This window comes from Macaca nemestrina, chromosome 9 (assembly GCF_043159975.1).
Source record: "Macaca nemestrina isolate mMacNem1 chromosome 9, mMacNem.hap1, whole genome shotgun sequence".
NCBI classification, from domain to species: Eukaryota; Metazoa; Chordata; class Mammalia; order Primates; family Cercopithecidae; genus Macaca; species Macaca nemestrina.
Window position 1 is genome coordinate 95,220,149 of NC_092133.1, and position 22,774 is coordinate 95,242,922.

Here is a 22,774-nt window from a genome sequence, read left to right on the forward strand (position 1 = left end):
TTGGCGCCACCCCTTCTCTCCACTCCTTCTGTGTCCCCACCAAACCTGACAGACCCTGTCTCTCCTACCTCCTCCTCCTCCTCACCTGTCTCAGCCCATACCTGGTCCAGGACCGACCTCCTGTGCCCCTTGTGGGAAGTGGCAGGTGCCGAAGGAGTGGTCTGGGTCCATGTGCCACTTTCGCTGGCAGACCTGTCTAAGATTGAAGAGCATGTAGGCTTTTTCTCGGCCAACCCCACTCTGTATATCAAAGAGTTCAGATACCTATGCCAGGCATATGACCTCACCTGGCATGATCTCTATGTTGTTATGACCTCAACCCTGTCCTCTGAGGAATGGGAACGTATCCTAGTGGCAGCCAGGCAGCATGCTGACCAGGTTCATTTAACTGACCCCATCATGCCAGTCAGCACCTGTTGGGGTCCGCGTGTTTCCTAAACAAAGGAATGAACACACAAGACAACACAGGACAAGACATACATGGCGGCTGCGCCAAATGGCACACACTGCTTTATTTTATCCAGCCGTTTGTGGAATGTTGCCAAGTCACGGGACATGTGTTGCTTCTCTGACCTTTCCTTGACTCGCAAGATCAGTAAAACATTGACCAGTTCCCAGAGCCCGCTGCTTACAGCTGGCTCCTTTATCCTTCTTGTTTGCAGAGAAGGAATGTCCTGCTTTGTTTGCAAGAGCAGGGCTTATCGGGAACTTCTCATTTGCGAGCACACAGTCCTCTACAGGCACCGAGGCAGTGCCCTCGGCCGAGCCCGACTGGGACTACCAGGTTGGGCAGGCAGGCTGCCACCGCCAAGACGTGATGGTCCAGTGCCTTCTTGCCGGGATGCAGGCAGCCTCCAATAAGTCAGTCAACTTTGATAAATTAAAGGAGGTAGTCCAAGGCTCAGATGAGAATTTCAGCCATTTTTTTTAACCGACTGATTGAGGCACTCATTCAGTACACCTGCCTTGACCCTGCCTTCCCCGCAGGAGGAACCATCTTGGCTACGTACTTTATTTCTCAGTCGGCTCCTGATATCCGGAAAAAGTTAAAAAAGGTGGAGGATGGCCCTCAAACTCCCATCCAGGATTTAGTCAAACTGGCCTTCAATGTCTACAACTCCAGGGAGGAAGCAGCTGAGGCCCAGCAACAGGCCAGGCTAAAAGAGAAAGTACAACTCCAAACCCAGGCCTTGGTAGCCACCCTGAGGCCGGCTGGCTCCAGGAGCTCTCAGAGAGGAGGTACTCCCAGAGCGCCACCTGGTGCCTGCTTCAAGTGCAGCAATGAAGGCCACTGGGCCAAGCAGTGCCCTAACCCTAAGGAGCCAACTCGCCCCTGTCCGAGCTGTCGCCAGATGGGCCATTGGAAGTCAGACTGCCCCAACCTGTCTCTCCTACCTCCTGAGGACGGTCGCTACACCTCCACGTGACGACCCTCCTCCAGGTACTAGAGGCGGTTTCCAGCTCCTCGACACCGACGAAAATTGAAGAGGCCCAGACTTGGGAACCCTTCTTACCCTCGCAGAGCCCAGGGTTATGCTCCAGGTAGCAGGTGTAGGCGGCAACCATTCTCCTAGAAGCTCCACATTCCCCACTATCCACAGTCATCTGCAAAAGGAGGACCATACACTGTAATCCCCGCCACCCCCACCACTGCCAAGCTCCTTGGTCTTCCCTCCTGGTACCACCTGTCCCAGCTGAAAAAGGTGTCCACCCAACATGATTCCAATTGGACCACTCAGGTTGTTACCCCTACCAAGTTACAACTCACGTGTGCAGGTAACGACCCTCTGCCTGACCTTCCTTGGCCACCTAGTCCCCCCAAGTCTAGGTAAGTCTCCTGTCCAAGCTTCTCCCACTAACCCATTCCAGTGGAGGTTCTACCTTTCCGAGACCTGGACCCAAGGAAATCTCATGAGCTCCCTCACCATAGCCACAGTAGATTGCCAACCCCAGGGTGCCAAAGTCAAGTAACCTTTAATTTCTCCTCCAACAGTGTGTCCCGTGAGTGGAGGCACCCGTATATCTGTTTCACATATGATCAGACATATGATGCTAGTCGATCTACTTGGGTTGAAACCAATGGGGGCTGCCCTTATAACTACTGCAACATGCACAAGGCCATACAGGACACCAAAGAAACCCTCTGGCAGCAGCCCACTTCCTCCGTGTGGCTGACTATGAACCTTAAGTCTACCTTTTTCCTCACCATCCCTGACCCTTGGGACTCAAGGTGGGCAGCAGGGGTGGAGGCCCGCCTCTACCGAGCAGGGTATGGCTCCTATCCCATGGCCTGACTCAGGATCTTTAGGGCCTACATCAGGGTCGTAAGCAGCCTTGTCAGCCTGGCCTCTGACATCACACAACAGGAAAAAGCCATCTCAGCTATAGTCGACCCAGGCAGCAAGCCCCAGGACAGCAGCAACCCTTTTTCCTGGCTAACCTTAGTCAGAGAAGGGGCTCAAGTAGTACACGTGGCTGGGGTACACAACATCTCTCACTGTTTCCTGTGTGCAGTCTTAGGTAAACTCCCACTGGTTGCGGTACCCTTACCCAGCCCTTTTAACTCCTCTAGCCTAACCCTATCCTTTCCCCTTCCCGGCCGAACCCTGGGGGAAGTCCCCTTGTTCCAAGACCTGCTTAGAGAACAACTCCCCTTTTGCTATGCCACCCCCAATGCTTCCTGGTGCAACAGGACAGGATCTGCACCTCCAAATCTAACCGCCCCCCAGGTGGGTATTTTTGGTGCAATTCCACCCTGTCAAAGACTCTCAAGGCTTCCAACACTACCCTATGCGTTCCCATCTCCCTAGTCCCCAGCCTCACCCTGTACAGTGAGGCCAAGCGATCCTCCCTTCTGCCAGGCAAGGGCAGTATTCCTTCCATTGATGATCGGGGTCTCTTTAGCCTCATCCCTCATAGCCTCCAGCCTAGGAACCGGAGCCCTAACTCATTCTGTCCAGACCTCTCAAGACTTTTCAGCCCGATTAGAGGTAGCAATCAAAGCATCTGCGGAGTCCTTGACCTCCCTCCAATGACAGATCACCTTGGTTGCCCAGGTGGCAGCCCAAAACCATCGGGCACTCGACCTCCTTATGGCCAATAAGGGCAGCACCTGCATGTTCCTCAATGAAGAATGTCACTACTACATCAATGAGTCAGGACTAGTAGAAACTAATCTTCTCACTCTAGAGATGATTCGGGAAGGGCTCCACCAGAAAAACCTCGGACCAGGGCCCTCACTTGGGTGGTGGCAGTCGTCTATAGGCGGTTGGGTCCTACCCTTTCTAAGCCCCTTACTAATCATTGGCTTCTTGCTACTCATAGCTCCCTGCCTCATCCGCTTCGTCTGGGACCGCATAAAGGAAGTCTCCTGGGTCACTGTCAATCAGATGCTACTCCACCCTTATACCCAAGTTCCGACCTCCGAAGAACCCCACAATGACCTATACCAGCAGGAAGCAGCCAGATGAACACATTGCCCCTTTTTCTTATTAGAAAGAGGTCGGAATGTTAGGCAGGAACCTAGACCCAACATGGCGGTATCACCCGATATGGCAGGTCCTTTGTTAGGACTTCCCACCCTTCACTTCCTGCTAAGACTTTCAGCGCGTGAAAAAAGCCGGCACCTACCAAAAACCCCCCGCTCTGCGAGCAAACTCCTGGACACATCATTCCTCAGAAACCGAAACCTAACTCAGGAAACTGAAACCTACAGACTCCACCTACCTCGCCCTAAAAAAGGCCCCTGATACCTGCCCTGCATGTGACTTCCTCGGCCCTCCTCCTAGAGGACTGGTGAACCTCGCTTGAGAGCCCAATAAAGGCTACCTCTGTTCTCATCTGCCTCCTGTCTTCTTGCTCGGCTCCCCATTACATTACACTGGGATCACAGGTATGAGCCACTGCACCTGGCCGACTTTAATATTTTTAAATATATTGTAGAATGTATTAGAATTCTTAGAATCTATTTGACACCCACCTTTTCTTCAGGGATGGAATTTTTAAGATTTGGACTCAATTTTCATTCAAATAGATAGAACCAGCTTGCTAGAATCAGTCCATGAAGGAGACAGAGCCAGTGGTTAGGGCCTTGAGCAACAATTGCCCTTCCCCATTTCCTCTCTCCTTCTGTTCATGCCCCACCCCACATTGTCTTCTGAAGAGGGCTCTCTGGGCCATGGTCGTGAGTGCCATCTTTCCCTGACTGGGTCTCCTTCCTCCTCCTTATCAAGTTGCTGTCTTTTTTTTTTTTGAGACAAGTGTCTTGCTCTGTCACTCAGGCAGGAGTGCAGTGGCATAATCTTGGCTCACTGCAGCCTTTGCCTCTGGGCCTCAAGCGATCCACCCACCTCAGCCTCCTGAGTAGCAGGGACTTCAGGCATGCCCCATCATGCCTAATATTTTTTTTTCTTTTGAGACAGGGTCTCTCTCTGTCAGCCAGACGGGAGTACAGTGGCGTGATTTCATTTCACTGCAAGCTCCCCCTCCCAGGTTCAAGTGATTCTCCCAGCTCAGCCTCTTGAGTAGCTACAGGTATGTGCCATTATGCCTGGCTAATTTTCATATCATTTGGTAGAGACTGGGTTTTACCATGTTGGCCAGGCTGGTCTTTAACTCCTGTCCTCAAGTGATCCTCCTGCCTTAGCCTCCCAAAGTGCTGGGATTACAGGTGTGAGCCACCGTGCCTGGCCAATTTTTTTTTTTTTTTAATATTTAGTGGAGACTGAGTCTCACTATGTTGCCCAGGCTGGTCTTGAAGTCCTGAGCTCAAGTGATCCTCCTTCCTCAGCCTCCCAAAGCGCTGGGATTACAGGCACGAGCCACTGTACCTAGCCAAGTCTCTGTCTTTCATTCAGCAAACGGAAGTCTCATTTGGACTCTCAGGAGGAGTCAGACTTTCTGTCTACTCTCCGAAATTTGTCCAACCTACCCTATTTGTTGTTGTTGTCCTGTTTTGTTTTGTTTTTTTTTTCAGGATTTTAGCAGCCTGAAGCCAGGTTTTTAGTTTCTGTATCTAGTGATAAGTGGAAAAGAGGGATGAGGAATGCGCTTTGCTGGCCCAACCAGAAACAGAAACTAAGAACTCATGACTGTATTCTCTCCCTTGGACACCCATGCTAAAGCATCTTCAGCGTGCTGTGGCAGGGTGGCTGCAGCTGCCATAACAAAGCACTGCAGCCTGGGCAGCAAAGGCAGTGGAAATCTATGGTCTTACTGTGTGGAGGCTGGAAGGCCAAGATTAAGGAGCAGGTCGATTTCTCCTGAGGCCTCTCCTTGGTTTGTAGATAGCCATCTTTTCCCCATGTCTGTCTCATGGTCATCCCAGTGTATGTGTCTGTGTTCTAATCTCTTCTTTTTATAAAGACACCATTCATATTGGATTATGATTCTCTTTTAACTTAATTACATTTTCCAAGGTCTTGTCTTGAAATGTGAGATTCTGAGGTACTGGGTGTTAGGACTTCAACATGGGAATTTTGAAGGGGATGCAGTTCAGCCCATCACAGAGGGAGGGGATCTGTGCACAGAGGTTATCACACTGCTGCGTGTGGGAAACTTTGGCTTGATGAGTTGATCCTTGCCAAACCCCTCTTGCTTGCCTGGCTCTGACCAACAAAGCCTTAAAATCTAGACCACGTACAGACTTCACCGAGCACCTGCATAACTAAGTGGCTAAATGACCACCATCGACCCTTTCTCTGGCCTTAGGATCAGTATGGCCGGCAGGGGGCCATATACACCTAACCCAGATGGAAGGGAATGGCCCGGGGTGACCAGCTGGCTCTCTTTATCAGGCTCAGGCTCCTCAAGTCCCCGCTTGGAAGAACAGTCACAGATTCCATATGCAGATAAGCAGGAAACTGACATCTTTGTCTCCGGCAGTTGTTGAGCTGGTGCCTGCTAAGGAGATGCAGGAAATTAATGAACTTTACTGAATGAGCAAAATGGTGTCACTGTTTGAGTAAGTTCATGTTTCTAAAGAAACAGCTCATAGCACACATCAGATTCTTAACCTGTGCCCCCTTTCCCCAAATGAGTCACTTTCCAAAGGAGATTCAAATTCTGACCTATCCACAAACCTCACTTCCATGATTTTGAAAGTAAGAGGGTAGATTTGCTCTCAGAGCTCCATCTGGAGTCCTGTGCTCTACGCACCCTTGGGTGTCATCAGGGCTATGACTGTGTGGTGGCTTCCAGAGAGAAGTCCAAGGGAATCTGTCTGCTTGCCTGGGGACTTCCTTGTCACAGAGTAACGGACCCTTCTCTCCCAGCACAGAGGAACACTGGACTAAGGTGTAAGTCCCAGGGTTCTGAAGGAGCAAATCACAGAAAGATAACTTGTATTTGGCAAGTTCCAATGCCACACTCACTCCAGAACTTCCCTGGGAACTTGGAAGTGCTAAGTGAGCCCAGCTGGAAAGGACAGAATGATGGGGGTAGTATATTTAAAAAGCTAGAGTTTAAAGCTTGACACTGTTCCCTTAAGTTCTTCTGGTTGGTTTTTTGCTCTGATTATCATCTCTGGAGCTTCCTCTTGGTGCAGCTCCCTCCCCTGCAGACTCAGTCCTGCAAATGCCAGCTCCATTTCCTTTATTTTTATTTTATATTTTGAGATGGAGTCTTGCTCTGTCACCCAGGTTGGAGTGCAGTGGTGCAATCTTGGCTCACTGCAACCTCTACCTCCCAGGCTCAAGTAATTCTCTTGCTCAGCCTCCCCAGTAGCTGGGATTACAGGCACACACCACTACCACCCAGCTAATTTTTGTATTTTCAGTAGAGATAGGGTTTCATCATGTTGGCCAGGCTGGTCTTGAATGCCTGACCTCAAGCAATCCACCCCCCTCGGCATCCCAAAATGTTGGGATTACAGGCGTGAGCCATCGCACCTGGCTCCAACTTCATTTCCTTCAACCAGGGAGAGTGCTGGACTCTGTCTGGGGCTCCCCTCCCCATGCCACTGCCTAGAATGTCTCAGGCTGCAAGCTAGGGCAATCAGGGGCTCACCTCACTTGATCCCTGTCCCTCAGGAATGCTGTCCTTCAACTGCCTGATGTCCATGGTCTGGTGCGCCGCCATTTCCTATATTTTGTCTGCTGTTCAAGTTCTTTCAGAAGGGAGGATAAATTTGGTTCCTGTTACTGCATCTTGGCTAAAAGCGTAAGTCCCATAGCCATTTATATATTCCAGAAAAAAGAGAAGCAAAGGCATGATCATTGTATGTTACTGTATTGTACCACTGTCCACACTGAACCTGTTGCTCCCACCACCGACATGTTCAGGAGTTAGTGTTTGTGGCTGTTCTGAGGCTGCCATAGTCCCCTAGTCTTTCCAGTCCCTCTTCTGAGGCTGCAAGTCCTCTGGGGCTCTACCAATGTGTTTGTGGGAGCAAGGCAGATTGCAGCAGCCAGCAAGCCCTTTTTCTCAGGGGGAATAGGTATGAAGGAGATCCTGGTAAGAGGGGTTGCTTCTCCTGGGACTAAAGGGCCTCTCCAGGGATGAGGCCTGCAGTTCTTTTATTTGAGGGAGTTGGGAGGCAATTTTTGCTACCCACCTTTCAGACTCTGGACCTGTCATTAACAACTTTGTTCTTAGCATCCCACCTTTCAAAGTCATCCCACAGCTGGATGAGGGGTTATAACCTCAAGCATATTCTAAGAATTTTATCACCAAGTCATCCCTTTTTCCTCCTATAAGGCACTCAAGATCTCCAAGCAGCAGGGAGGGGGCTCAGGATACATATTCAGGTTGTTCCAGCTCAAAACACTGATGTAGACATGGCTGGCACCAACATGGCTCTAGGACATACTCCAGGTGACAGAAAAGATGGTCAATGAATTAAGGATCCCAAATGGAGTCACAGATGGGAGTGGGGCCAGGGTTTGTAGGAATTGGATTCCAGGTCTCTGCATGGCTACTTGGATTAGCCTTCACATCTTGGGAGGTTGTCCCTGTGGAGTAATGAATGAGGCCTCATTAGGGAACTGGGGTACTATTTCCAGTTTGTCAATGAGTGCTCTGTGATCTCACTTTGCTTTTCTGGGCTCAGATTCCTCCTATGTACAACAATGAGGGTTAATATTTGTGATGATTAATTTTATGTGTTAACTTGGTCACAGTGTGCCCAGATATTCTAGATGTGTCTGTAAGGGAGTTTCTGAATGAGATTAACATTTAAACCAGTAGACTGGCAGAATGGCTATTATTAAAAAGTCATGACTGGTCTGAAGGTACTGAGTTATCTCAATTGATTGTTCCCAGTCAGTTATAGACTGAATTCCCTGTTCTATTTTTTCTCTCCTTCTCACTACTGCACTTGACTAGTGTTAAAAAAAAAAAAAAAAAAAGTTAAAAACAACGGATGTTGGCATGGTTGCACAGAAAAGGGAACACTTATATACTGTTGGTGGGAGTATAAACCTCTACAGAACACAGTGTGGAGGTTTCTCGAAGAACTAAAAATAGAACCAGCAATCCCAGTACTGGGTATCTACCTAAAGGAAAAGAAGACATTACATAAAAAAGATGGCTAGGCATGGTGGCTCATGCCTGTAATCCCAGCACTTTGGGAGGCCAAGGTGGGTGAATCACAAAGTCAGGAGTTTGAGACTAGCCTGGCCAACATAGTGAAACCCTGTCTCTACCAAAAAGAAATACAAAAATTAGGCTGGGTGCTGTCTCTCATGCCTGTAATCCCAGCACTTTGGGAGGCCGAGGCAGATGGAGGACGAGGTCAGAAGATTGAGACCATCTTGACTAACATGGTGAAAACCCGTCTCCACTGAAAAACAAAAACAAAAACAAAAGCAAAAGCCAGGTGTGGTAGCGGGCTCCTGTAGTCCCAGCTACTCGGGAGGCTGAGGCAGGAGGAGTGCTTGAACCTGGGAGGCAGAGGTTGCAGTGAGTTGAGATCGAGCCATTGCACTCCAGCCTGGGTGACAGAGCAAGACCCCGTCTCAAAAAAAAAAAAAAAAAAAAAAAAAAAGTGTAGCTCATGCCTATTATTCCAGCACTTTGGGAGGCCGAAGCAGGCAGATCCCTTGAGCCCAGCCGTTCAGCAGTTCACAACCAGCGTGGGTAACATGGAAAACCCTATCTGTACAAAAAATACAAAAATTAGCCATGTGTGATGGCATGTGCCTGTAGTCCCAGCTACTTGATAGACTGAGGCAGAAGGATCCCTTGAACCCAGGAGTTTGAGGCTGCAGTGAGCCAGGAATGCACCACTGCACTCCAGCCAGGGTGACAGAGTGAGACCCTGTCTCAAAAAAACAAAACAAAACAAAACAAAACAAAAAACCCAATGAAAAAGCAAACAAACAAACAAAGCCCAGCATTTATATATTCCTAGCAGCACTATTCACGGTATCAAAATCATGGAACCAAGCTAAGCGTCCATCAACAGTTGACTGGATAAATAAAATATGGTACATATACACCATGGAATACTACCCAGCCTTTAAGAAGAATTAAATCATGTCCTTTGCATCAATATGGATGGAGCTGGAGGCCATTATTATAAGCAGAGTAACTCAGAAACAGAAAACCAAATTTTGCATGTTCACACTTATAAGTGGGAGCTAAACAATAGGTACATATGGATACAAAGATGGAAATACTAGACAACTGTGGACTCCAAAAGCAGGGAGGGTGGAAAGGGGGTGAGGGCTCACTATTTGGATAATGTTCACTATTTAGGTAATGGATACACTAAAAGTCCAATCCCCACTAGTTCACAATATGCCCATGTAGCAAACACGCACATGTACCCCTGAATCTAAAATCAAACAAGGTTAAAAACATAGAAAGTTTAATTATGCTAAAAATAACCCCCTCCCTCAAAGAAAAACAGCAAAAATCCCCACTAAAACAAGAGAAAACAAAATTGGTAGGCTGAGTAGACTGTCTTACTGATGTGAGTGGGCCTCATGTGGTCAGTTGAAGGATTGAATAAAACAAGCCTTCTTACTGACACATTAGCTTTTTCCTGCCTTTGGACTTGAACTGAAACATCTGCTCTTCCTGGGTCTCACGCCTGCAGACCTTCAGCCTGGAACTACACAATTGGCTCTCTTGGGTCCCCAAACATGGACTCATCATCCTTCAGATCTTGAGAGTTGTCAACCTCCATAATTGCATGATTGCATAAGCCAATTCCTTATGTTAAATCTCTCTCATATATATATACATACATAAATATATACACACGTATATATGCAAGTGTACACACACACACACACACACACACAGTTTCTCTGGAGAACCCTGATATAGTACTTAAAGCATGTTTAATGAGGAATTACAATATTCCAGGTAGGCCTTGGGCTAGGAGCTCCTACATTTTATTTTCAGAACCCTGGGTGGTAGAGTAGATTGACCCAGTTTGAAGATGGCAAGAGTGAAAACCAGAGAGGGGAAGTTCCCATGCCATAGAGAAAGAGCCGTGTTAGGTTGTCCCCTCTCCTTCTGTCCCAGATGTGAGTGTATGTATCAGGTTTGTGTTGTCTATTCTTTAAAATTATTAATTTATACCATCACAAGTAATAGTAAAATGTATTGCTTTTTCATGTAAGTATAAAAGCTCTGTTGACCAGCGTCCCCAGTGTAGCCTCTTCCAGAAAGATAATGACTGCTATCAGTTTCATGAGGCTCTTTTCAACCTTTCCCTTGTATTTTATCCATTATACATGAGCCTATAGAAAACATATATTCTCTCATATTTTATAAGAATTTAAATTGTCATACTTTAAGGGAATTCTAAATTATGTTTATAAATAAAGTCTCATATTATGCTCAAAAGTTGAAATAGTTCAATTCCCTCAAAATTTTTGAAAGTCATAGGAATTACAGAATTTCAGTGTCAGCAGTGCCTTGTGACCCATGTTTATGTGAAAGCTATGTGGTGGTGCCCTTAACTTCGTTTATGTCAATCAAGGGCCTACAAATAAAGCATAGGCTTGTCTTATGTGCTTTGGAATCTTTTTTGGGTGAGCTAATGAAGCATTGTGTTTTTAACATTTAATACCATTCTAATTTTTTTTTTGAGATGGAGTTTTGCTCTTGTTGCCTAGGCTGGAGTACAATGGTGCGATCTCGGCTCATCACAACCTCTGTCTCCCAGGTTCAAGTGACTCTCCTACCTCAGCCTCCCAAGTAACTATTAGCCACACCTGGCTAGTTTTGTATTTTTAGTAGGGATGGGGTTGCTCCATGTTGTTCAGGCTGGTCTCGAACTCCTGACCTCAGGTGATCCACCCGCCTCGGCCTCCCAAAGTGCTGGGATTACAGGTGTGAGTCACCATGCCCAGCCTAATTTTTATTTTTTTGAAGCAGAGTTTCGCTGTGTTGCTCAGGTTAGAGTGCAGTGGTGCGATTTCTGCTCACTGCACCCTCTGCCTCCCAGGTTCAAGCAATTCTCCCACCTCAGCTCCCTGAGTAGCTGGGATTAGAGGCACCTGCCACCATGCCTGGTTAATTTTTGTATTTTTAGTAGAGATGGGGTTTCACCATGTTGGCCAGGCTTGTCTTGAACACCTGACCCCAAGTGATCTTCCCACCTTGACCTCCCACGGTGTTGAGATTACAGGTGTGAGCCACCACACCTGGCCTAATTTTTTAATTTTATAATGATAACTGTAGGAAAGATAACAGATTAAGGACTTTCCTCCTTGCTGTTCGCAGTATGCTCTTGTTAATCTCATCCCAGGAACAGCTCTTTACTTTATCCATTATTTCTAGTCCCTAGCTTCTTCTTTTAATAAAGTATTTGGGCCGGGTGCAGGGGCTCATGCCTGTAATCCTAGCACTTTGGGAGGCCAAGGTGGGCGGATCATAAGGTCAGGAGATTGAGGCCATCCTGGCCAACATGGTGAAACCCTTTCTCTACTAAAAATACAAAAATTAGCTGGGTGTGGCAGTGCGTGTCTGTAATCCCTGCTACTTGGGAGGCTGAGGCAGGAGAATCACTTGAACCTGGGAGGTGGTGGTGTGGGACAATCAGAGATAGCAGAGACTGAAAAAATTCAGGAAAGCCTTTATTAAGGTGATCACCTGGCTCAGTAGGACTACTGTTAAGGAAAGTCTGAGCCCCAGACAAAGAAAGCAGCCACCTTTTAAGCTATCAGTGGCCGGGAGCTACGTGATGTGGGAGGTGTACTTACAGAAGTGAGAACAAAGGCAGTTGATCAGTCTTTTACATTTGTCTATACTACATGTTCCACATCCTTGGGAAACTATGTTTCTGTAACATGTGCTTATCAACTTTGTAACTTTGCAGCTGCACTAGGGAGGTGAAGCAGGAACTCACAGGAGGAATGTGAAACTGGTGAGTACAGATAAGGCTTGCCTAGCACAGAAGGAAAAACAGGTATTAGTATTCTTCTCTAACTTAGACTACGGTGGTGTGGGGGCTACACTACACTTACCCTTTGAAGTAAAAAGTAAAAATTTCTTGGTGGTCTTTGATTATACTTGCAAAATTCATGAATTCCTTCTTCATACCCCACCTTTGGTGCTCACCATAAATATAGATTAATAAAGAGCACCACAATCGTTTATCTCTTCCTGTGTAGGCTCATATTCTTCCAGGGGGACTGGTTGGTATTTTTGTAATGCCATTATTTTGGTGGTAGTTGTTTGGTCCACTATTGCTTCAATAGTAGACTGGATGCTTCTGATAAGGAGAGGTAAAAGACAAGGTGGTATTAGACATCCTCCTACTATAGCTTTAAAACTAATTATCAAGGTTTTAAAGCTTCCAAACCATGAGAACCATCTTCTAAAAAGTGAGTTTGAGCTCTACCCGGACCACGTCTGGACTGGGACATGGGCTAACTATCACATTCTAGCAGTAATTTCCATACAGCTCTTCCATTATCATCGATTTGTAAGCAACAGTTGGTCAAATTAAGCTTACCACAAACTCTTCCTTCTGAGGCTAGGAGGTAGTCTAATGCTAGCCTATTTTAGCATATAGCAGTCATTTGAGGGGCCTGTATGGCTAACAGATCCAAGGCTCAGGCTGTTTCATTGACTATGATTTCTAGTACTGCTTGCAATCTTATAAATCTGTTTAACATGTAAATAGGGGTGTGGTAGCCCCATGATCCATCTTGGGCCCATGTAGCTGGCCCACAGTATTTGATAATTCTTTCAGGAGGCCATTCTTTATCTTTCCAGCTACCTATCTCAATGTACTTCTTTATGTTGTGTTTATCTTTTCTACATTACTTATCTGAGTAAAGACATTTCTTCTGGTCTTTTTTCTTTCTTCATTATAGACAGGGTAACTAAAATCTTCCCCTTGTTTCAGTGGGAGCAAGAAGAAGGATGGCCTTATTGTCGCTAAAACAGGCTCCGGTACACTTCTTGGGCAATAGTTAATAGGCTTTTGTCCCGCAGATCCGATATAGTCCTGCTGCTGCTTTCCAAACATTTGGAGCATCTAGTTGATACCATGACTGATTTAACACTGAAAACTGAGAGAGAGGGTTAAAATATGATACAGAGGAATTGCCTATAAAGCTTCTCCACTGTGTCTTGTTCTTAAGACTCTTCAAAATATTGCTGACCTAAACAAGTCATATCTCCTACTTGAGTTTGAAAGTCTTTTCCCCACTGTGCTATGTAGTATCTTCCAATGATAGGGGTTTTTAATAGCCAGACACCTGGCTTGAATTGAACCTTGTAACAAATTCCGGTATGGTAAAGTCATCTTTGCTTCTTGGCTGGTTAGCAGAGGTACTCTCCCTGCATAAAGGCATTGGCTGAACTCATGTGTGGTCCATTGAATGTTACACTCAGGACATTCTTCTTCTGGTTTTCCTGTAATGATCTTAGCAGCCTTGGTGCTGACTCTTTCTTGTCCTAGTTTTTGCAAACTACACCTAGATTTTTTAGGTTGCTGAGGTGTGCAGCCTGACAGGCATCAAAATATATAGAAACAGATCATTTATGTGAATAAGGGAATACCTGTGTTTTGCTTATGAGTTTCCCAGTTCTAACATCTTTAGGATTGGCATATGATGGTCATAAAGGTTTCCCTATTTGAATTTCAAACTAGAAGTCATAGGGTAGGAGACCTGAGTGATAACATACTTGAGGTTGCCTATTTCCTGGGTTACAGACGAAGTAACTGTTTTGATTATAAACACATGTCCCCAGGGGAGTTCCTGTACACTTATAAGAAGTTTGATATAACAGGGTTTTAGTTATACCTTTACCAGACCAACTTTCTATCATACAATGATGACAATTATTTTGGTTTCCTCCCGTGCCTATTAACATTATTGTCATTAGTGCAATTAAGTTTATACTACGCATGGGCATCCTCCTGGGCAAAAAGTTTGATAGCAATTGCAAAGATACTATGACAACAAGACAATCAGTATAAGCAATGGTATAACTACACTTGCAAATTCAGTCTACATTTACTTATCTAGTGCTGGCTTCCTCAGGCATTGGCCATGCATAGACTAGTCAGCTTCCGGTTGTATGACTAGAGCAGGGCTTGACTTTTCCTTAAGCTTCAGCCATGTGTAGACTAGTCACCTTCCAGTTGTGTGACTAGAGCAGGGCTTGACATTTCCTTAAGCTTCAGCCATGCATTGACAGACCAGCCTCTGGTGTGGTCGGAACAGGGTGGTCATCTTTTCCTGCTGTGCCTTGGTTTCTCTGCAAGATCAGTTGAGTTGGACGATCTGGATCTTGCTGACTTGTCCACTGGTCTTGAACTAAGGCTGCAGGTTTCAGTCGGCTGTGATGGCTCAAAGGTGTAATACCTGCAACTTTAACAGCAGTAGGGGTAGACATGGTCACAATATGGGGGCCATCCCATAAGTGCCCGAGGGTGGTAGGATTCCAGCATTTAACCCATTCAGAGTCCCCAGGTTGAAAGGGATGTATTGCATCTGTAAGGCTAACAGGGTATTCTTTCTCTTACCCACCCTTGTACTTCTTGCATTCACCTAATGCCTGCATTTGTCTTCTTAGGGTTAGTTCTCCAATTTCCCTTAAATCTCCTTTTACTTGAGATGTAAGTGGGGGTGGTGGACCATACACTATCTCATAGGGTGAATACTCAGTTAATTTAGTAGGGGCACACCTGACTCAGAGAAGGACCACGATCAATACCTGGTCCCTGCTTAAATGAATCTCTTGGCTAAACTTCTTCAACGGTTGTTTCAGTTTCTGGTTCATCCTTTCAAACTTTGCAGAGCTTTGTAGGTGATAGGCTGTATGCAGTTTCCATTTAATTTTTAACATCTGAGTTAGTTGCCGTACTACTTCTGCCACAAAAGCTGGTCCATTGTCCCAGACTAAGGTTAGAGGAAGTCCAAATCTAGGAATAATGTCTTTTAATAATATCCTGGTTACTTCTCATTCCTTTTCTGCCCTGGTGGGGAATGCCTCGACCCACCCTGAAAAGGTGCAGACAAATACTAACATGTACCGATAACCTCCAGCCTGAGGCAGTTCAGTAAAGTCTACAAGTAGGTTTTCACATGGCACTGCTCCTGTTTCCTGAATTCCTGGAAGCCAAATAGGTCCTTGCCATGGGTTATTCTGGGTGCAAGTAACACGCTGCTCGCAGACAGCTCGAGTGATGGCAGTTAAGCGTGGCACATAGAAATACTACCCTATGAGAATCTCTAAAGCTGTCTTCCCCATGTGTGTTCCTTGGTGAAACTGCTTTATAAATCGGGGGGCAATGGTTTCTGGAATGGCAAGCCTCCCATCTGAAAACTTCCACCAGACTCCTTTCTGATAACTCCCATTTTCCTGTGCAAACCGCACCTTCTTGTTGGACGAGTAGTTAGGAGTGTCTGCAAGGGAAGGCTCTAATAAGAGCATGGCATAATTCTCTTCTTTCTTTGTGTTTTCTGTCATTGTAGCCTTTTTTGCTTCCTTTTCTGCTTTTGTGTTTCCTGTAGCCTTATCACTTCCTCCTGTTTGATGTCCTTTACAGTGGATGACTACTACTTCCGTTGGAGCCCACAAAGCCTCTAGGAGCTGCTCTATTTCCTTTGTGTTCTTTATTTCTTTTCCTTCAGCAGTTAACAGTCCTCTTTCATTGTAAATGGCTCCATGAGCATGCAAGGTGGCAAAAGCATATCTTGAGTCAGTATAGATAGTCACTGACTTTCCCTTCGCTAGAAATAGTGCTCTGGTGAGAGCTATTAGTTCTGCCTTCTGCGCTGAGGATCTACCAGTAGGGGGTGGGCTTCGGCCACTGAGCTTAATGTGATGACAGCATATACGGCCTTTCTGATACCCTCAGATATGAAGCTGCTTCCATCAGTAAAATAGTCAACATCTGGGTTTTTTAAGGGTTGATCCTTTAAGTCTTTCCGGCTTGAAAAAACTTCATCCACTGTTTCTACGCAGCAGTGGTACCCTGGGGCACATAACAGGGTCTTTCTATGTTCTGCACATTCTATTGGTAACAGTGTGGCCAGATTTAGGGTATTCACAGGCTCTAAGGTGATGTATGGATTCTCACATGGGAGTCCTTGGTATCTTAGCATGCTAGGGTTAGAAAGTCAACGAAGTCCTCTCTGTTCCATCAAGGTGACAACTGTGTGGGGCACCCAAATTATCAGCTTCTGCCCAAATGTGAGCTTGTTAGCATCTTTGGCTAACAAGGCAGTGGCAGCCAGCACCTTGAAACAGGGTGACCATCCCATAGCCACCAAGTCTAGTTGCTTGGACAAATATGCTACAGGCTGCTACTACAGCCCTAGCATTGGCACTTAGACTCCTGTAGCCATTCCTTTTCTTTCCCTTTTCTTTCATGAACATACAGGTAAAAGGGCTTTGTCATGTCTGGCAGTCCTAGTGCTGGGGCCTGGATTAAAGCTTTCTTGATTTCCTTGAAAGCCATGTCCTGTTCTTTTCCCCAAAGGTGGGGCTCCTTTTCCCCTCCATTGGTTGCCTCATATAAAGGCTTTGCTAGGAGCGAGTAGTCAGGAATCCATATGTGGCAAAAACCAGCTGCCCCTAGGAATTCCTGCACTTGCTGCCTTGTGTCTGGCCAAGGAATGCTACAGACAGTCTCTTTTCACTCCTGCCCAACCTCACGCTGCCCTTGGGAGACGTAAAAGCCAGGATACCGAACTCCTTGGCCACAGATCTGTGCCTTTTCTTTAGACACTTTATAGCCAGCTTCCCACAGCACTCGAAGGAGACTCTCTGTTTCTTGGATATATTCTTTTCTTGTGAGTGTGGCTAACAGTAGATCATCTATATATTGCAGTAAGACACAGAGGTCGGTTGGTGGTGTGAAAGCCTGTAAGTCTGAGGCTAGTGCTTCTCCAAAGATGGTTAGGGAGTTTTTAAATCCTTGGGGAAGTCTAGTCCAGGTATACTGAGATGGGCCCTACTCAAAGGCAAAAATATCTCGACTGACAGGGGTTAATCAGATGCAGAAGAATGCATCTTTGATGTCCAAGCATATGAACCAAGCAGCAATAGCAGGTATTTGTCCAAGCATAGTGTGTGAGTTAGGCACAATAGCATGCAGTGTAGCAGCTACCTTGTTGACTGCCCTTAAATGTTGTACAGGCCGGTAGTCACTGGAAGGTTTTAACACCGGCAATAGGGGAATATTCCGTGAGAAGACACATCTCTCTATTATTCCAAACTCAAGGATCCATTTTAAGTGTTTTGCAATCCCTTGGTTAGCCTCTATGAGAATGACATACTGATGGATCAACACTGGGTAGGTTCCTTGCAATAGCTCTACTATGACAGGTGCTTTATTTACTGCTAACCCTGGGGAATTGTGCTCCGTCCAGACTCCTGGTAACTTAAGGAGTAAGTCTGTGAACAGTTTTTCTTTCTCAGTTGTGCTGTACTCCTTTCCACACTCCTGGCAACTACTTTCATAAAGTCTTCACTCCTCTGCCTTGGGTACTGCAAGAGTTAGTATCATAGCCTTCTTTTGCCCTAGACTGAAGGTCATATCTCCACTCAGTGTGAAGGAAATTTGAGTCTGCAGCTTCTGCAACAAGTCTCTCCCCAACAAGGGCACTGGGCGGTTTGGCAAGTATAAGAACTTGTGTTGGACTTCTCGGTTTCCAATCATACATCTCTTTTATTTGAAAAGGGGTTCTTTTTTTTTTCTGTGATACCTGTGGCCCTGATAATATTAGCATAGAGTTTTGATAACAGCCCAATTGTTTGAGTTACAACCGAGTGTTCAGCACCTGTGTCTACCATAAAGTCTATTTTTCGGCCCCCTACTACCATTGAGACTGTGGACTCCTCAGGGCCTAATGAGATGAAGCCCGGCCTGTCTCAGTCTTCAAGGTGGTCACTGACTCCTTCCAGCCCAATTAGATCCACATCAGATCCTACTATGCCTTGCTTAGTAGTGGAAGGAGGCCTTGTTCAGCCATTCCGTCCCTGGTTGTTGCCTTTATCCTTTCTTTCTCTGGACATTCATCTTTCCAATGCCCTCTTTGCTTGCATCTCACACACTGATTTTTCTGTAGTCTAGACCAACCTTCCTGACCTGTCGTGGTCTCCTGACTTGGCCTAGCTTGTCCTTTACTGTGACTGCATCCATGACCACGTCCACATCCTCTTGCAAATCCAGCCTCTCTTTCAACCAGGGCTGCGGCCAAGAACTCTGTCTTTTCCTTCACTCTACACTTGGCCTCCCACTTTGCTTCTTCATCTCGATTTACAAACACTTTGGTTGCCACTTGAATAAGCTGGGAAATGTTCATACCTTCAAATCCCTCCGGCTTCTGCAACTTTCACTTAATGTCATTTTGTGCCTGACTCACGAATGCCAAATTAACCATGCACTGATTCCGTGCCACTTCTGGGTCAAAAGGTGTGTAGAGTCGGTAAGCCTCACAAGTTTCTCATAGAACTCACTGGGGCTTTCATCTGGTTTCTGATGGACTTCTGAAACATTTCCAATGTTTGTTTCCTTTTTCCCTTCAGCCTTTATTCCTTGTATCAGAGCCTCTTGGTATCTCAGCAAGTTCAGAAGCCCTTGGGCCTGATTTGGGTCCCAGCCTGGATCAGTTTCTATTGGCAAAGTCTGCTGAGCATACTGTCTGACATCTCTTGTGCCTACTGGAGCATTGCTTTCTAGCCACTGATGAGCCGCTTGTATTACTCCGTGGCGTTCTTCTGTATTGAACAGTGACAGAAGGAGCTGCTTGCAGTCAGCCCAGGTTGGGTTGTGAGTTAAGAAGATGGACTGCATCAGGTCGATAAGAGCCCGGGGTTTTTCCGTATAGGAGGGAGTATGCTGTTTCCAGTTGAAAATGTCTGTAGTAGAGAAGAGCTGATAAACATAAAGCTGTTCTCCTCCTTGAACCTCATTTCGTGCATCTAAATAGATCTGTACCCTAGTTTCTCTGAGGGGTATCTGCATGGCTCAGGCGTGTCCTGACTGGAGATGGCCAACCTCATCCTGGAGTTCCTCCTTTGATTTATCAGGCAGTGGCCCTGGCTCTTCCCTACATGGTGAAATTTGGGGGGTACTATCCTCTGAGTCTGACCCTCCAGAGGCAGCTGCTGTAGTGACTTCCTGCCTAAGCTTTGCCAGAAGCTGGTACATTGGAACATAAGGGGGTGGATTCTCTAGCTCTTCTGGCAGGGCCTGTAGGTTTTTCCTGTTTTCCTTGCTGCTTTTTCTCCTGGGCCTACATTTTGTGGTCTTTTCTGTGCTTCGTTGTTTGTACAAGCCACTAGAGTCTTAAAATAATTTTCAAAACAGGTCTGTAGCCATTTTGGATGGGTTTGGATCACATTCAGCTAGGAGTCTATGTATGGGAACTGATCAGGGTGCCCAGACTGTTCTCCGACCCCAGTAACCACCCAAGACACTTGGCCAATTATTTTCCTATCTGTGGTTCCCTCGGGTGGCACCCTACATTAAAGGAGAGGCAGTCAATTTCACAAAGGGTTCTTAGACTTTGCAGTGTTAACTTCATTCCATAATCACCATCAAAGCCTTTCTTAAAATTCTTCAACATACATTCTAATGGAGTTGGCTTCAAGACTTTTCCTCCTATTTCCTCCCTCATGGCACACTTTCACTCTCACTTTCGCGCTCAGATTAACCAGACGGGGTCCTATTACGGGAGGTTTGGATGCTGCTTGATCAGGTCACAGCCAACTACTGCTGTGAAGCTAGGAAGTGAATCTTGTAGGTTTTATGCAGTGACCTAGGTCTGGCTTGTCCCACACTCACCTTGGAGGGCACAGTCTGCACTAAGAGATCTGCACCTCCCTACTTCACTCCCTGTGTTGGCCTCTCCTGAGACCGTCTCTTTCGCACACTTTTACACACCTCCCCTGCCCCAGGACTCCTCATCAGATGAAATGAGCCTCTTTTGTGTCCTGGGTAAGCCTAGTTAGGCTTCCACATTCACACACATGCACACACCACTCCTACCCCAAGACTCCTCATCAGATGAAAATAGCCTTTCTCATGTCCCAGGTAGGTTCACACACACCCACGCACTCCCAGTTTCTGTCTGCAGATCCAGTGAACTACTTTCACTTGTTAGTGGGGACACAAGGTTCATCCAAATTGGCAGGCCACTCCTGCCCCACCAGCCACTCTGGGTTGGATAAGTAGACGTGATCAAGCTCCCCTTCCATCCTTATGGGATGGGCTTTTCCAGGGCCCAACCTTACTGCGGTTCAGCAGTCTGCCTGCACGCTGCTCCTGTGACTGTCCTGCAACTCCTGAGTTGGTTCCGTTTGCGCTGTCAGGGGAAGCTCCAATGCATGGGAGAGCCGTTCTCCTTCTGGGCTAAGTCTTACCTAGTGGCACCAAGGGTCCCAAATCTCCTGTGTCCTGTGTCTCTAGCCCACAGGCAAAGGAGACAGAAACCTGCCATCTCCAATCCCAGAGAGGCGCCCAGATATGTTATGGGACAATCAGAGATGGGAGAGACCGAATAGAATTCAGGAAAGCCTTTATTAAGGTGATCACCTGGCTCAGTAGGACTGGCGTCCAGGAAAGTCTGAGCCCAGACAAAGAATGCAGCCACCTTTTAAGCAGTCAGTGGCTGGGAGCTATGTGATGTGGGAAGTATACTTACAGAAGTGAGAACAAAGGCAGTTGACCAGTCTTTTACATTTATCTATACTACATTTTCCACATCCTTGGGAAACTATGTTTCTGTAACATGTGCTTATCAACCTTGTAACTTTGCAGCTGCGCTAGGGAGGTGACGCAGGAACTCGCTGAGCCTCAAGGAATGTGAAACTGGTAAGTACAGATAAGGTGTGCTGAGCACAGAAGGAAAAACAGGCAGTTAGTACTCTTCTCTAACTTAGACTACGGGGGTGGGTGCTACACTACACTTAACTTTTGAAGGAAAAAGTAAAAATTTCTTGGTGGTCTTTGATTATACTTGTAAAATTCATGAATTCCTTCTTCAGTGGAGGTTGGAGGGAGTGAAGATCATGCCACTGTGCTTCAGCCTAGTGACAGAGTTAGACTCCGTCTCAGAAAAAAAGTATTTGTAAAATTGGGATAAAATTTACATACAAAATTTACTCTCTTAAAAGTGTGTAATTCAATAATAATTATAGTCACAAAGTTGCACAACCATCACCACTATCTAATTCCAGAACATTTTGATCACCCTCCAGCTTCTTTTAGCTCTCCCAGAACTCTCCACATTGATCCCACCCTGGCTACCAGCACCAGCTGGACAGTAAGGACTCTCAGAGGTGAACACAATGTGCCTCAATATGCCTTTCTAAAAGTCGAGATAGGAACTGGACAGCACCCTTCTGAAGGTCTGAATTCCAGTTCTGCAAAGCTCTTCTCTGAATACGTGAGGTACCAGTGTGATCCTGGCACTGCCCCTGCCTCCACTGTCTGTCTAATTCTAGCTCTCTGGGACCACTCTGGTGAGTTTCTGGGTTCTGAGGACCTTAATCTTTTCCATTATTTCCCAGCCCCAGACAGGTAGCTGCTACCCGATGTTGTCATCCTGTGTTAGCTCAGTGTTCATTTTTACCATTAAAACAACTGCTTTAAATAATCTTCATCAAATTCTCTCAGTTGTAATACTTGAGTGATCTCTCTTTTACCATTTGAATCCTGATTGATGTAAACATACTTGCACATATATCAACAATAATTTATTTTATTATTATAAAATCATATAAGTGGAATTACAATATTATAAGTCCTTTAAAGTTTAATTAAAATGAGGTTCTTGCCAAGAACATACATTGTGTAAAAGGCCCCCTGTTCAATAAATTGTGCTGGGAAAACTGGATATCCATTTGCAGAAAAACAAAACTTGATCCCTACCTGTCACCATATATAAAAATCAACTCAAAATGTATTAAAGACTTGAACATAAGACCAAAACTGTAAACATACTGGAAGAAAACCTAAAGAAAACTCTTCAGGGCATTGGTCTAGGCAAAAATTTTGTGACTAAGACTTAAAAAGCACAGACAGGGGCTGGGCGCGGTGGCTCATGCCTGTAATCCCAGCACTTTGGGAGGCCAAGACGGGTGGATCACGAGGTCAAGAGATCAAGACTATCCTGGCTAACATGGTGAAACCCTGTCTCTACTAAAAATACAAAAAAATTAGCCAGGCGTAGTGGCGAGCACCTGTAGTCCCAGCTACTCAGGAGGGTGATGCAGGAGAATGGAGTGAACCCAGGAGGCGGAGCTTGCAGTGAACCAAGATTGAGCCTCTGCACTCCAGCCTGGGCAACTGAGCTAGGCTCCATCCTGACCCCACCCCCCAAAAAAAGCACAGACAGGGCCAGGC

General features: G+C 46.1%; 1 long non-coding RNA gene across 1 annotated transcript; it reads left to right on the top strand.

The window, feature by feature from the left end:
* Positions 1-3,800: 3,800 nt before the first annotated feature.
* Positions 3,801-21,243, top strand: LOC105463232 (uncharacterized). Its single transcript, XR_976211.2, has 4 exons — positions 3,801-3,892; positions 7,029-7,158; positions 12,275-12,322; positions 21,188-21,243. It is a non-coding gene; the product is annotated as an uncharacterized lncRNA (long non-coding RNA).
* Positions 21,244-22,774: the final 1,531 nt, after the last annotated feature.